The sequence below is a fragment of the Osmia bicornis genome, unplaced genomic scaffold (genome assembly GCF_907164935.1).
Source record: "Osmia bicornis bicornis unplaced genomic scaffold, iOsmBic2.1, whole genome shotgun sequence".
Taxonomy (NCBI): Eukaryota; Metazoa; Arthropoda; class Insecta; order Hymenoptera; family Megachilidae; genus Osmia; species Osmia bicornis.
Genome location: NW_025791318.1, coordinates 941,020 through 954,884, shown reverse-complemented (window position 1 = coordinate 954,884; position 13,865 = coordinate 941,020). Strand labels below are relative to the sequence as shown.

At 33.7% G+C, this 13,865-nt stretch overlaps 3 long non-coding RNA genes across 3 annotated transcripts; all 3 read left to right on the top strand.

Moving 5' to 3' along the window:
* Positions 1-856: 856 nt before the first annotated feature.
* LOC123988981 lies at positions 857-1,928 on the top strand. The gene is made up of 3 exons (XR_006830368.1): positions 857-1,318; positions 1,423-1,773; positions 1,846-1,928. It is a non-coding gene; the product is annotated as an uncharacterized LOC123988981 (long non-coding RNA).
* A 4,336-nt stretch (positions 1,929-6,264) lies between these two features.
* On the top strand, positions 6,265-8,311 carry LOC123988977. The gene is made up of 2 exons (XR_006830363.1): positions 6,265-7,307; positions 7,388-8,311. It is a non-coding gene; the product is annotated as an uncharacterized LOC123988977 (long non-coding RNA).
* Positions 8,312-8,550: 239 nt separating this feature from the next.
* LOC123988978 lies at positions 8,551-9,117 on the top strand. Its single transcript, XR_006830364.1, has 2 exons — positions 8,551-8,673; positions 8,754-9,117. It is a non-coding gene; the product is annotated as an uncharacterized LOC123988978 (long non-coding RNA).
* Positions 9,118-13,865: the final 4,748 nt, after the last annotated feature.

Genomic DNA, 13,865 nt, shown 5'->3' with positions numbered 1-13,865 from the left:
GAGTCAGGATAGCTTTCTCTTCGGCCACGACAGGAACCGGAGCTCCTGCTCACGGGTGATCGCGCCATGTCTTCACCAGCCTGCCGTAGCGAGGTCAGGATAGCTTTCTCTTCGTCCACGACCAGGAACCGGAGCTCCTGCTCAACGGGTGATCGCGCCATGTCTTCACCAGCCTGCAAAGCGAGGTCAGGAGCTTTCTCTTCGGCCACGACCAGGAACCGGAGCTCCTGCTCAACGGGTGATCGCCCCATGTGTTCACCTGCTTAACAGGGCTTGCTCTTCAAACACGGCCAGGAACTGGGGACATCCACTTCCCAGTTGGCCGTGCCATATCTTCGTAGGCTGCAATCCTCGATGACTTGTCCCATACACACTTTACACTCACGTGCACAAACGCTTAAACACTCACACGCTCATGATAAGCAACAAAATAATAATAAATAATAAATGATAAATGATGAATAATGAATAATAATCCATGAGCCCATGAAGCCCATGGATAGGTGGACCCATAGACGGACCATGAAGATGACAGATGAATGCAAGCATAATTGAACATGATGATTGTTAAACATAACTAAATAACACATTCACAAAATACAACAAGGAATCAACATATATATGCATCCAGTGCAACAATGCAATTAATGAAAAGTCAAAAGGAACAGATAAGAAACCGTTAAATAAGGAAAGAAAGAAACAGTAACAGTAAACAGTAATAATCAGTAAAACAAACGAGTAAGCAAGTAATAAATAAATAAATAAATATATAAATATAACATATATACATATATACATATATACACATGAGAACATTTGAGAACACATTTAAGAACATGAGAACATGTGAACGGAACATAAGATGCATAGTACTAGAGTAAGCAAGCGAGCACATGTGAACTCGGCATAAAAGGCAAGCCAAGCATATAACCAACAAAACCACCAAAAAGCTGAAACGTCAAACATACGGCCAAGTAACCAATCAGCAGGAAATGAAATGAATAGTAAACAGTAAAGAGTATTTAACATTTAGTACCAACACACAATACAATTAGGTAGTTTAAAATAAGTTCAAGATGAACTAGAAATTAAAATGAAAATGAATGTAAACCAAGAATGTAAAGAATGTAAGTAAAGAAAAGATTATAGACAACAGATAGCAAATACCAGTCATAAGAGATGAGGTAAACACAAACGCTGATAATTATTGTCAGCAGTAAAGGGCAATAAAACATAACCAGAAACAACAGATTCTGATGCAGAGTAGACACACGCATCACCACATTGAAGAGACAAGATCACCATGAAGAAAGAAAGGGTACGTCAAGTAGCATAATGAGTAAATGTATGTATGTAATGAATGAATGCATGCGTGAGGAATTCCTTATAATCATCTATTAAAATTATCAAGATGAATTACAGATAATAAGATAATAAGAATTGAACTGAGAGCTCATATGAAGTGCTCGAGTCAGCGAAGCTGGGAATCCCTCCTGCGAGGCCCAGCTACCCAAGACAACCAAGATAGTATAAATTAAAGTCCATCAAGATTGTGATCAGACTGTGCTACGTGTGACCAACAACCCTGCAATGAACAAATGTGCTTAGAAGACGAGCTACATAAAACTTGAGCAGGCCCATTAATGGTGCTAACGCCAATCGTATACAATACATAATATATTCCTATCCTGTCAATTAATGGGAAAAGCACCATCTTCAAAAGGGGAAGATCGGCTAAAAATAAAAGCAGAAAGAAGAAAGAAGAAATAGATGGTGAGCATAATGTAACATTAACAGTTGAAATTACTGTTCGGAACCATTGAAACTACTTAAGTCTGCTTGCAGGAACGTTACCCACAACCGTGACCTCAAACTTGATTAACAAGCAAAGATGGTGAAGAAACAATCAAATCATCACATGCAGGCAATGAACAATAATTAAATTATTACATTATTAATTATCTTTAGCAAATCATCAATAAATAAAGGCAAGTAGCAATATATATCCTATAACATGAATGATGGTGAACATAATAGGAAGAGATAGACTATTACCATCAGAAAGTGAGATGTTAATATTAAACCGTGAACAATAATATTAATCTGTTTGCAGGAAACCTTTACGCCAGCCAATAAAGTGGAGGCAAAACGTAGCAATTAATAGGAGAAGAAAATCGGAGAAGAAAATACCCATCTGTCATAATATGAGAAGCAACATGAGACGTATATCAGCCTAAAACATGGAGCAGATCAAATCAATGTAAATAGTTATAAATTGCGTATATTGTTACTGAATTATCATACCGCTCCGATAAGTATGATATTAAATTTAAGTTAATACTGATACAGATAAAGTAAATCAATGTAAATCAATGTAATACAGCGCGTGTTGAACAAAACTAATCAAATAATAAACATCACATACTACTGTAATGTTACTAACCCAAATATGGAAGTAGAAGAAAACTAATCTCTGATATGAAGAAAATAGATCAAAATTTATTGTGAACGTATGTATTTATATATGTAGCAAACATGCCAAATGTAATTAATTTAACAAATTTAATAAAGTATACTAATGTAGATAGCTAATTAAACTCCTCATATTATAGTCAATTTAAATAATACAATTCCATTAAGACCCCTTTTATTCCCGATTAATAGAGAAACATATGGAAAACATATGAGTACCAAAACCAACCCAGACATTGTTATAAGAAGTTCGAATGAGATCCACGGTCCAGAAAATCAGGAATTTCAGAGAATTTGAGGAACCGTGATGCATATGTGTATATATATGTATAGAAAACAATAAAGACATTGTATCATGCAAGAAAGAAAGACTACTGCAGCGTATGCCTCTCTGAGCACCCACCATATCAACTAATACTAAACTAACACTTTCCAAATCAAAATCAAAATTAGAATTGCAATTAAGATAGGATAATGTACAAAAGATTGCATAAGTACTATAAATATTCAAATCTCACAAATCCATCATCCGTCACAGCTGTACTGGAATTACGTTAGCCATAACATGCAGAACATTGTCCTGAAGGGGTACGAAAAGCTACAAATGAGCAGTGAGCGATATTACAAACACGAATCCTGAACATATAGTTGGAGAAAGAAGTTCCTGAAGCATGTCAGAATGACCCAAAAGGAATATAAAATAAAGCAAGAAATAAAGAATATAGAGCATATAGAATATAGAATATATAATCACAGCAGGTACGGTGAATAAACAAGCACATATTAATAATCAGAATCACGTCATTTAATTCAATGCAATTCAATACATTATGCCATATGCCACTGTTAGTCACCCTGTACACTTATTTACTCAATTATAATAATATAATATAAGATAAGAAGTTAATTATATAATAATAATAATATAATACACTACAATACAATCTAGCGCATAGTGCTAACTAAGTATGGCTTAATACACTAATACAACTCAAATAACCGGATGCAATCCAAGGTCTGGGATAATAATATAATATAGTATATAATACATTCAATATCTAAATTGGTCATAAATTGATTGTAACCTAAACGTGTATTGTAGATTGAAGATTGAAGATTGAAGATTGAATGTAGTAAGCATAAATATTAACCTAACCATAAAATGAAATAAAATATAAAATATAGGGATATAAATATGATAAAATACAAATACAAATATGAACATGATATAATAATATAATATAATAATATAGTAATTGTATATAATATATATATAATGTAATGCATAAAACTAAGCAAATAAGCAAATAATAGTACCACTTTAACAAATACACTGCAACGCGTCTCAATGTAGCATACTGAAACACGCACTGTCACGGCAATCACGTCCGCACGTTCAAATTAGAAAGTTCAATTGATTTAGCTTAATTGAAACTTATCCCTTATCACTTCGTACCACATCACATCACAGATGACCGATGACCATGACCATGTCAACTAAGATAGGAAACCGGGGAAAGTAAAAGTAAAGAACGTAACCATAAACCTAAAAAATATAGATACCAAACGTTTATAAAATTCCCCAGTTCATACCACAATAACCATCAGCCATCATCAAATTAACCGTCAAACCATCAAATTAATCAATTAACAATTAATTACAGAGTATATAAATATTCAAAAGCGAAAAGCGAAAATGCTTCACAAACTTTCAATAAATCACCACAATGAAACCGGAAGTAAAGTACATATGAGAGGTAATGTTAGCAAAACGCATCGTAAGTAAAGCTCGCAATACTGCTCGAAGATAAGCCGCAAAGCTATCCCTAGTCGGCAACTACCGCAGCACCAAAGATGTTACCATCCGCAGATATACCATCTACCATATGATACTCGGCCGTTCACTCCGTAACGATTGTCGGCACACAAATTATCAGTCGCACAGTGGTTACCTACCACGCGCCAGTTATCCGCTAGACAGTTACCGACTATAGACCTTTCCATCATGCAGCCGCCCAATCCTAGGAATCATGCTTATCATCAAGCTTACCATCAAAAAATAAGTCTGATATACGACGCTTATTCGCGAAAGATATAGGTAATTATACTCAGACAAAAGGCAACAAGTTGAATTTCAAGACGGGCCGAGGTCAAAATAAATCCATTAGCCCATTAACTGAGTCAAGCTGCGATTATTATTTATTATGTAAATCATTTATGAACTAAAATAAATATAAATATAAATATTGATATGAATATAAATATAAACATAATTTGAATATAAATTATAAAGAAAGTGAACCTACCATAAAGCTAGATTAAGCCAGATTAATAACAATTATGGAAGAAGTAACCCATATAAACCCGCAGATTGCGCGGAGTGCAGGCACATTGCGCAAGCACATTATCGCGACGCAGAAAACAAATTGTGCAAAATACCGAAAATAAGGAAAACACCCGCCAAGGAAAGAAAGGCCGAATAAATAAATAAACTAGAATAAACAAACAAATAACATAAGACACTTAACCAAATAATAAATCAAGATGAAAATCAGAATCAAAATAAATCAGAATAAATAAAATCAAACAACGCATGTAACAACGCATGTAATCAAGTAAATCTCATACAACCAACAAGCACACAACTAAATAGTATTAACTAATACTAATTTACGGAATAAATAAAATAAAATAAAATAAAATAAATTAAATCAAAAGAAATCAAGAAAATAGAGAAAATGTAGGGTGCAAACTGTAAAGTGAAATGCGTAAGCAGAATAACCAGCACAGTATACTGTATTATAAACCGTAATATAAACAAAATAAAGAATAAGATACCGTGAAGTTACAGTGAAGTTAATTTCGAAATAATATAACCATAGATAATATAAACCATAGAACAGCCACCTTCAAAGATGTCAGGTGACAGAATTTACAGAGATATAACCTTAACCCTAACCCCTAATGTGTCAAAACAAGGATGTCAACAGGAAGCAAGAACAGTGTAAGAAGACTCGTTAGGGATAAGAAGAACAAATTACCAATTAAGGAACCCTGATTGTCAACTCAAGGACAGGAAACAAGCAAGGTAAATAAAGATTGTGGCAACGCACAATAAACATGAAAAGCACAACTGAATAACATGCACATTAATTCCTACAGAAAGGCACTGTCACCCTTTTGTGAAAGGGCTACGCAATACCAATGCCAGGGAGAGACATCATGAATTAATTGAATTAAAGAATATCGAAGAAGAATCAAAATATCCAAGGATATATAACAGGCGACAAATCAAGAAGGCGACAGGAAATGGAATAAAATAGTGGTAGTCAGTGATAACGTGACACAATTAAATTAAAATATAAAATATATATGTATTAAATGTATTAAATATAGAATAACCGCATAAAAGTAAACATAAATATGTTAATATAATCTACAAACTTTGTACCACCATGAACCTATAATTAAAACTAAATCATAACAATAACAATAACTTCAATTCAATTTAATTCAGAATGAAGAACAAATGAGAGAATGGAAGAATGAGCGACAAAACAGTAAAGTAGTTAATTAAAGATATTAAAGAAGAGTGAGGTAAATAATAAGACATAAATTATAAATTGAAGGCCGTAATCCAACAACACAATGTAAAATAATGTAATGTGACGCAAAACAGTATAATGTAATGTAACGTGATGTAAAGCAGTGCAATGCAATGTAATGTAATGCAGTGTAATGTAGTGTGAAGAAAATTAATATAAGGTAAAAGAGATATAATGTAAAGAATAGAGATATAATGTAAGGAATATGAAATGTAATGTAATATAATAGAATACAAAATACCGAAATTGAACTGAACGTATACCATAACCGTAAAGATTATCATCCCAATTACCCACTTCCCCGTCAAAGCAGACCATAAGTCAAATTGTAAATAATAAATGATAAATGATCATATCAGTGCAAATGTAAGAAGGACCGATTATTGAATGAGGTATTAAGATAAATAACTAAAGCGATAAACAAATCAAACATTAACTGCGTAGTTAAAATAGAAACTAGAAATAGAAAGTAGAAACTGATCGCCATATGAGGTATCAAGAATAAATAAAACAACAAAATCAAAATCAAAATCAAATCAAATATAAAGCACGTATCTAATTAAGCACCACATCATTGTATAATCGAACAAGTAAGCCTGATATTTAACAGTCAAACCATTATCCGTCAATTGTAGATAAATTAAATAGACACTTGCACAGAAAAACCATTCATCATAAAAGAAAAAACAATAATCAATCTACTGGCCTTGATCAATCAAGTAAAATGAATAAATAAACAATTAACAATATTAAATACGAGCCATCAATTGAAGAGATTATGAAATTATAAATTACAAATTAAGAAATTAAGAAAAAGAGAAAATGTGGAATGTAAAGTGCAATCTGTAAAGTATAGTATAAGGTATAAGGTATAATGTGTAAGCAAAATAATCAGCACAATATATGTGATATAAAACAGAATAAGAGAATAAGATAAAGTAAAGATACAGTGGAGTGAATTTCAAAATTTCAAAATTTCAAAATAATATAACCATAGATAGTATAACCATAGATAACCATAGATAACATAAACCATAGAATAGACACTTTCAAAGATGTCGGGTGACAGAATTTACAGAAATATAACCTTAGCCCTAACCCTAATGTGTCAAACAAGGAATGTCAGCAAGAAACCAGAACAGTGTAAGAAGACTCATTAAGAAAACGAACAAGAACAAGATTACCAATTAAGGAAGCCTGATAGTCAACTCAGAAAAGGAAACAGGCAAGGTAAGATAATAATTGTAATAACGCACCATAAAATAAACAGGAATAGCACAACTTAATAACATGCATATTAATTCCCACAGAAAAGCACACTTTCACCCTGTTATGAAAGAACTACACAATACCAATACCAGACAGGGACATCATGAATTAATTGAATTAAAGAATAACCAAAAAGAATCAAAATATCCAAGGATATATAACAGGCGACAAATCAAGAAGGCGACAATGAAATAAATAAAATAGTGATAGACAGTGATAGCGTGACACAAATGAATTAAAATATAAAAAATATAAGTATATTAAATATAGAATAACCGCATAAAAGTAAATCATAAATATGTTAATATAATCTACAAAACTTTGTACCACCATGAACATACAATTAGACTAAATCATAACAATAGCTTCAATTCAATTTAATTCAGAAGAAGAACAAATGAGAGAATGAAAGAATGAATGAATGAACCACTGATCAGTGAAGTTATTAATTCAAGAAATTAAATAATGTAGTAAATAGGAAAGCGTTAAGGATAAAGTGAAAGCCGTGACCACCATAAATAATAAAGTAACGCAGTGTGATACAATGCAATGTGACGTCATATAACATAAAAAAAAAGAAATATAATGAAATAGAATACAAAATTCAAGAAGTGGGCTCACTAAAATATAACTGTGAAGATTATTAATGAAATACTCTATTCCTTTACACAAGTAAATTATAAGTTAAATTGTGAGCGGTATTTGGTGAATGATAAATGGTCATGTCAATGCAAATGCAAATAGAACCGATTATTGCATGACATTTCAAAAAAGTGGGTAAATAGCAAATAAATCAAATCAAATGTAGACTGCGTAGTTCAATTAACGCTGTGCTACTGTATAGCGTAGAGATAAATAAATAACTCAACAAGTAGAGTATTAAAAACTAACATTTAAAATGGTGAATTAAACAGAAACCATGCACCTTCAAAGCACTTGAATAGACAAAACCATTCAGCATCACAGAAAAATAACAAAATTAAGATAAATTAAGATAAATTAAGATAAAGTAAGATAAAGATAAATCAAGTCAAATCAAATCACCAACTTCAGCTGATCAGAGTGGATGAATGGATGAATGGATCAAGGAAGGAAGAGAGAAACAGCAGAATACCAGCAAGTACAAATAAGGTAAAGTAGAAAACCATTAAAAGTAAAATCAGTGATGTGATAACGCATGACAAAGACAATTATTTACAGAATCACAACCCCAATGTGTCAAAGCAGTATCAAAACCAGCATGCAAGGACTAGTTAACCGAAATAACAAATAAGAGAGCTGAATTGCAACTGAAAAGGAAAAGAAAAGGAGAAAGAAAGGAAACAAGGTAAGGTAGTTGCAACATACTATAAACAACAGAAATAACCCATACTAGTGACATGAATATTAAATTAATTGCATTTACAGAAACAGCCCATCGTCATGGAAGAGCAACATTATGACCAGAGAGAGACATCGTGGATAAATTGAATTAAAGAATATCAAGAACATCAAAATGTCCAATGAATATCAAGAATGCACAGGCAAATCAAAAACCAATCAACCAATCAAAACCAAATCAAGAAGCGATAATGAAATAAGTAAATAGCAATAACAGTGATAATGTGGCACAGATAAATTAATATATATAAATATAAGTATATTAAATTATAGAATATAGAATAAAGAATAACCATATGGAAATAAATCATAAATATATTAATACAATCTACAGAACTACAGAACTTTGTACCATCATGAGTTAAATAAATAAACTAAGTCATAACAATTACTTTAATTCAATTCATTTCAGAATAAATGAACATTGACAGAGTAGAATAAAAGAATGAACAACTAAACAATGAAGTAGTCAATTAAAGATACTAAATGAGCTAAGTAAGGCAATAGTTATTCAGTCATAAGTCATAAAGTACAAAATGAAGGCAGTAACCAACATAATATAAATAATGTAATCACATAATATAATGTAAAACAAAATGGAATATACTAAATAGGATACGAAATACAAGAAATGAATTCAATAATATATAACCATAGAATTTATTAACTACAACACCCTATTTCCTCAGCAAGGTACATTATAAGTTAAATTATAAATTATAAATGATAAATGGTGAATGACAAATGCTCATGTCAATGCAAATGCGAATAGACCTAATTATTAAATGACGTTTCAAAATAAAGTAATTAAAGCGACAATTAAGCCAGATAAATTATAAAGTACGTAGTTCAATAAGCACTACACCAGTATATAGACTGTATAAATAATAAGCGAATAAGTAAATAAATAAGGATACTTAAATAACAAGATTATAATAAAATCACGCACAATCAAAGCATTTGAATAGACAGAACCATTTGTCATCACAGAAAGCGAATTAAAGCAAGATAAATAAATCATATTCATTAACTTTAATTGACCAGAACTGAGCAGAATTAATGAGAGAATGAACAATGAATGAATGAATGAGACGGTTAAGGAGCTGAAAGATTAAGAGGAATAAAGAAGGTAAGAAGGCGTGAATAAAAGAAATGAACAAGCATGAAAGCATGAAAACATGCAAACATGAAAACATGAAAACATGAAAACATGAATGTGATAAAATTGTAAGTAAAGGAAAGGAAAGGAAAGTGAATGTGAATGAACACCCACCACCTAACAATAAACTACACAAAACAGACTACGCCAAGAGCACAAAACAATCACAATCAATCACTCATCACGCAACACTTTAAAACAATCATACTGATACTGAAATAAAACTAAAACAAAACCGAAACCGAAACTGAAACTGAAACTGAAACTAAAAGAAAAACAGTTAATAGTTAATAGTTAATAACAAAACCCGGATTGTTCAATTCATTCATTTAAGCATATTACACTGCTGCTTCGTCCAAATATAAAATGAAATGAAAATAAAAGAAAATGAAAATGAAAATAAAAGAAAATGAAATGATAATGAAAATGAACTTGAACTAATCAACGAAACAGCAATGCAAGCCAAGTAAACCATGAACACACATTATACACTGACATAAACCATTGATAACCGATAATTAACCGGTAAGATTCACAAAACAAAATAAAAGAACAACACCGGCAAATGCAATAACAGTGAACGATAAATGAATTGAACAATGAAATAACGGAACAAGATGTAGATTGCGCAGATTTATTAAGCACATTATATATTATATAATTATATCGTTGCGATTAAATAAATAATAAATAAAGAAAGAGACGTCAATGATACAGAATAAAATAAACAATAATCAATATTACGCGAGTTGCACAAATCATCAATGCACATCACCCCACCGCATTTAATAAATAAATAAATAAATAACTAACAAATAAATAAATAAATAAGTAAATGAACAAATAACACAGAATAACACAAAATACAAAACGGAATGAAATATAACTGTATAATGGACGGCGAACGGTGAAGAAGATATACACCATAAACAATAGAATAATAAAATAATAAATCGAACATGAAAATAAATGAAAATAGAAATAAAATAAAATAAAATAAAATATACGTAGAATAAACACGTTAAAATGACAGATAGAATAAATGGAAAGGCTATGCCTCGAACAATCACCGAAAAACAAGATAATATAATCGATTAATCGAAAAATCGAACAATCGAATGTATTAATAAACGAAAATAATTAAATAATACAGCGGGGTAACGTGCCAGTCAAACACATGCAACCAAATAGTAATAATAAATGGATCAATATTAATAATACTAATAATAACAAAATATCGAAAAATACCAAAAAATATCGAAAAATATCGACGCACTTTCACATAAATCACTTAATAAATCATCGCAATAAACGTTAAACAAATGAATAAAAACGCAATAAAAGATTAAAGATTAAAGTAATACGTCACCAAACCGTTGACCTAGTTTCTCATCGTCTGTCCTCTTCTACCCAAGGCCCTGGCCGCGCGTGCAGCCGTCTGTCTTTCTTCAACTACGGCGGCCATCTTGAAAACCTGTCAATTCTTGCACGCACTTCCTTAACCAAATTAATCACAAAATCACTCAAAAAACGCGGAATTACACTACGAAACGTTAATAATTAATTAGAATTATCTTTAAATAATGTCAAATGTTTATAATTAGCACCACGAACACCGGAAACACGGCATCGAAATACCGCGTAACACGCACACCACGTTTTTAACGATTATTAATAAATTAATACAATATTTAATTGAAAAACGACACATTAGTACTTCCGAACAAACAATAAAAATGATTTTAACAAAAAAACGCGAATATCTAAGCAACTATCCACCGCGTTGCAAATCTGACCGCGGAGCGACCACGAAACACGTCCGCTCTCCTCGACGCGTCGAGCGGGAATCCCACCTAACCTAACCCTAACCTAACCTAACCTAACCTAACCTAACCTAACCTAACCTAACCTAACCTAACCCTAACCTAACCTAACCTAACCTAACCCTAACCCTAACCTAACCTACCCTAACCTAACCTAACCTAACCTAACCCTAACCTAACCTAACCTAACCTAACCTAACCTAACCTAACCCTACCCTTTTTTTTTTTTTTTTTTTTTTTTTTAATAAGAGAGGAAATGCATTTGCGCACGCGCGGGTTGTTCCCTCATTCACTCTATTCGGCTGGTGAGGGCCCGGGCAGTGTGGGACTCATACCCGCCCTGAGGGGGCAGCCTGGCGCCCGTTTGGTGGAGGCAAACCCAAAGAGGCAACCCCAGAAGGGGGCAACCTGGCAACCCGACCCCGAAGGGTGGGGTTTAGCCCAAGAGTAGGTCACAGCCCAGAAGGGACGACCTTGAGCAGGTAGTCCAGAGGGGACAGTCCTGCGGCTGGATATACTACCCACTAAAACCTCTCCCCTGTGTGGGCCGCCAGTACCTATTCATCCTTTGGGATATCTAACAGGTTACCAACGTAGCCACAACGGCGTTTTGGCAATTCAATGCATTTCGCATTATTCCGTCCTCCCGCAAAAACGCCATGTAACATGGGGCATCTGCGGATCCACGCCGTTGCACCTCCGATCTAGCGGTAAGGACATTTTAAACCTGAGAAATACACGCAGGAATTTTTCTTCAGCAACGGCCGGCACCGGGGCATCCTCCAGGATCGCGCCTTCCCGGCGTGACCGCGCCACTCTTCGCCTGCCTAGCACTAGCCAGGACAGGGGTTGTACTTCAGCACGGCCAGGACAGGGACATCGTATTTCCACAGTTGACCGTGCCCCTCTTCGTCCTCCTGGTGGGTTGATATTGATGATGTGGCTTTTCCTAGATGTCATCACGCCCACCTGACCTGCCACGAGGACAGGCCGTTTTTCTTCAGCAACGATCGGCACCGGGGCATCCTCCAGGATCGCGCCTTCCCGGCGTGACCGCGCCACCTCTTCGCCTACCTAGCACTAATGCCAGGACAGGGGTTGTACTTCAGCACGGCCAGGACAGGGACATCGTATCTCCACAGTTGGCCGTGCCCCCTCTTCGTCCGCCTGGTAGGTTGCTGATGATGTGCCTTATCCCTGAGGTCATCACGCCGACCTGCAGAGGCAGGAACATATTTTTCTTCGACAACGGTCGGCACCGGGGGGATATCCTCAAGGATCACACCATCCCGGCGTGACCGCGCCACCTCTTCGTACGCTGCAACCCTCGATGACATGTCCCATACATGCTTTACACTCACACACAAACACTCAAATGCTCACTCACTCATGATAAGCATGCTTTGAATGTAAATGCGACAATCCATCTATCTAACTACAGTGGATGATGGATAATAACCCATGAGCCCACGGGGCCCATGAAGCCCATGATTAGAACATCCCATAAACAATAAGTAAATAACAGCTGAAAGCTAAAGGCAAACGCTAAAAGCTAAAAGCTAAAAGCTAAAAGCTAAAAACTAAAAATAAAGTAAAGTAAAGTAAAGTAACAGCTGACAGATGAATACAATAGTGAATAATAAACAGTAAATAATAGTCAATAATAGTAAATAATAATCAATAATAATAAACGTAATAACATAATTAAACGCGATTAAGGTGATTAAATAATAAAGGAGAATTGAGGAATTAAGAAAATAAGAATAAAGAATTTAAAATAAAGAAAGAAATAAAGAAAGAAAGAATGAAATACCGTGAAGGTATAGTATAGATACAATGAAATGAATTTCAAAATAATATAACCATAGATAATATAAAATATAAATATATATATAAGTATAAACCATAGAATATACACTTTCAAAGATGTCGGGTGGCAGAATTTGCAAGGTGTAACCTAACCCTAGTCACTAATGTGCCAACGAAGAAATGTCAGCAAGAAACAGGAACAGTGTAAGAAAACTCGTTAAGAATAGAAAAGAAACAGGAACAAGAACAAGACTACCAATTAAAAGCCTGCTAGTAAACTCAGAGAAAGGAAAACAAGGTAGGATAATAATTGTACAACGTACCATAAAATATACAAGAATAAGAATA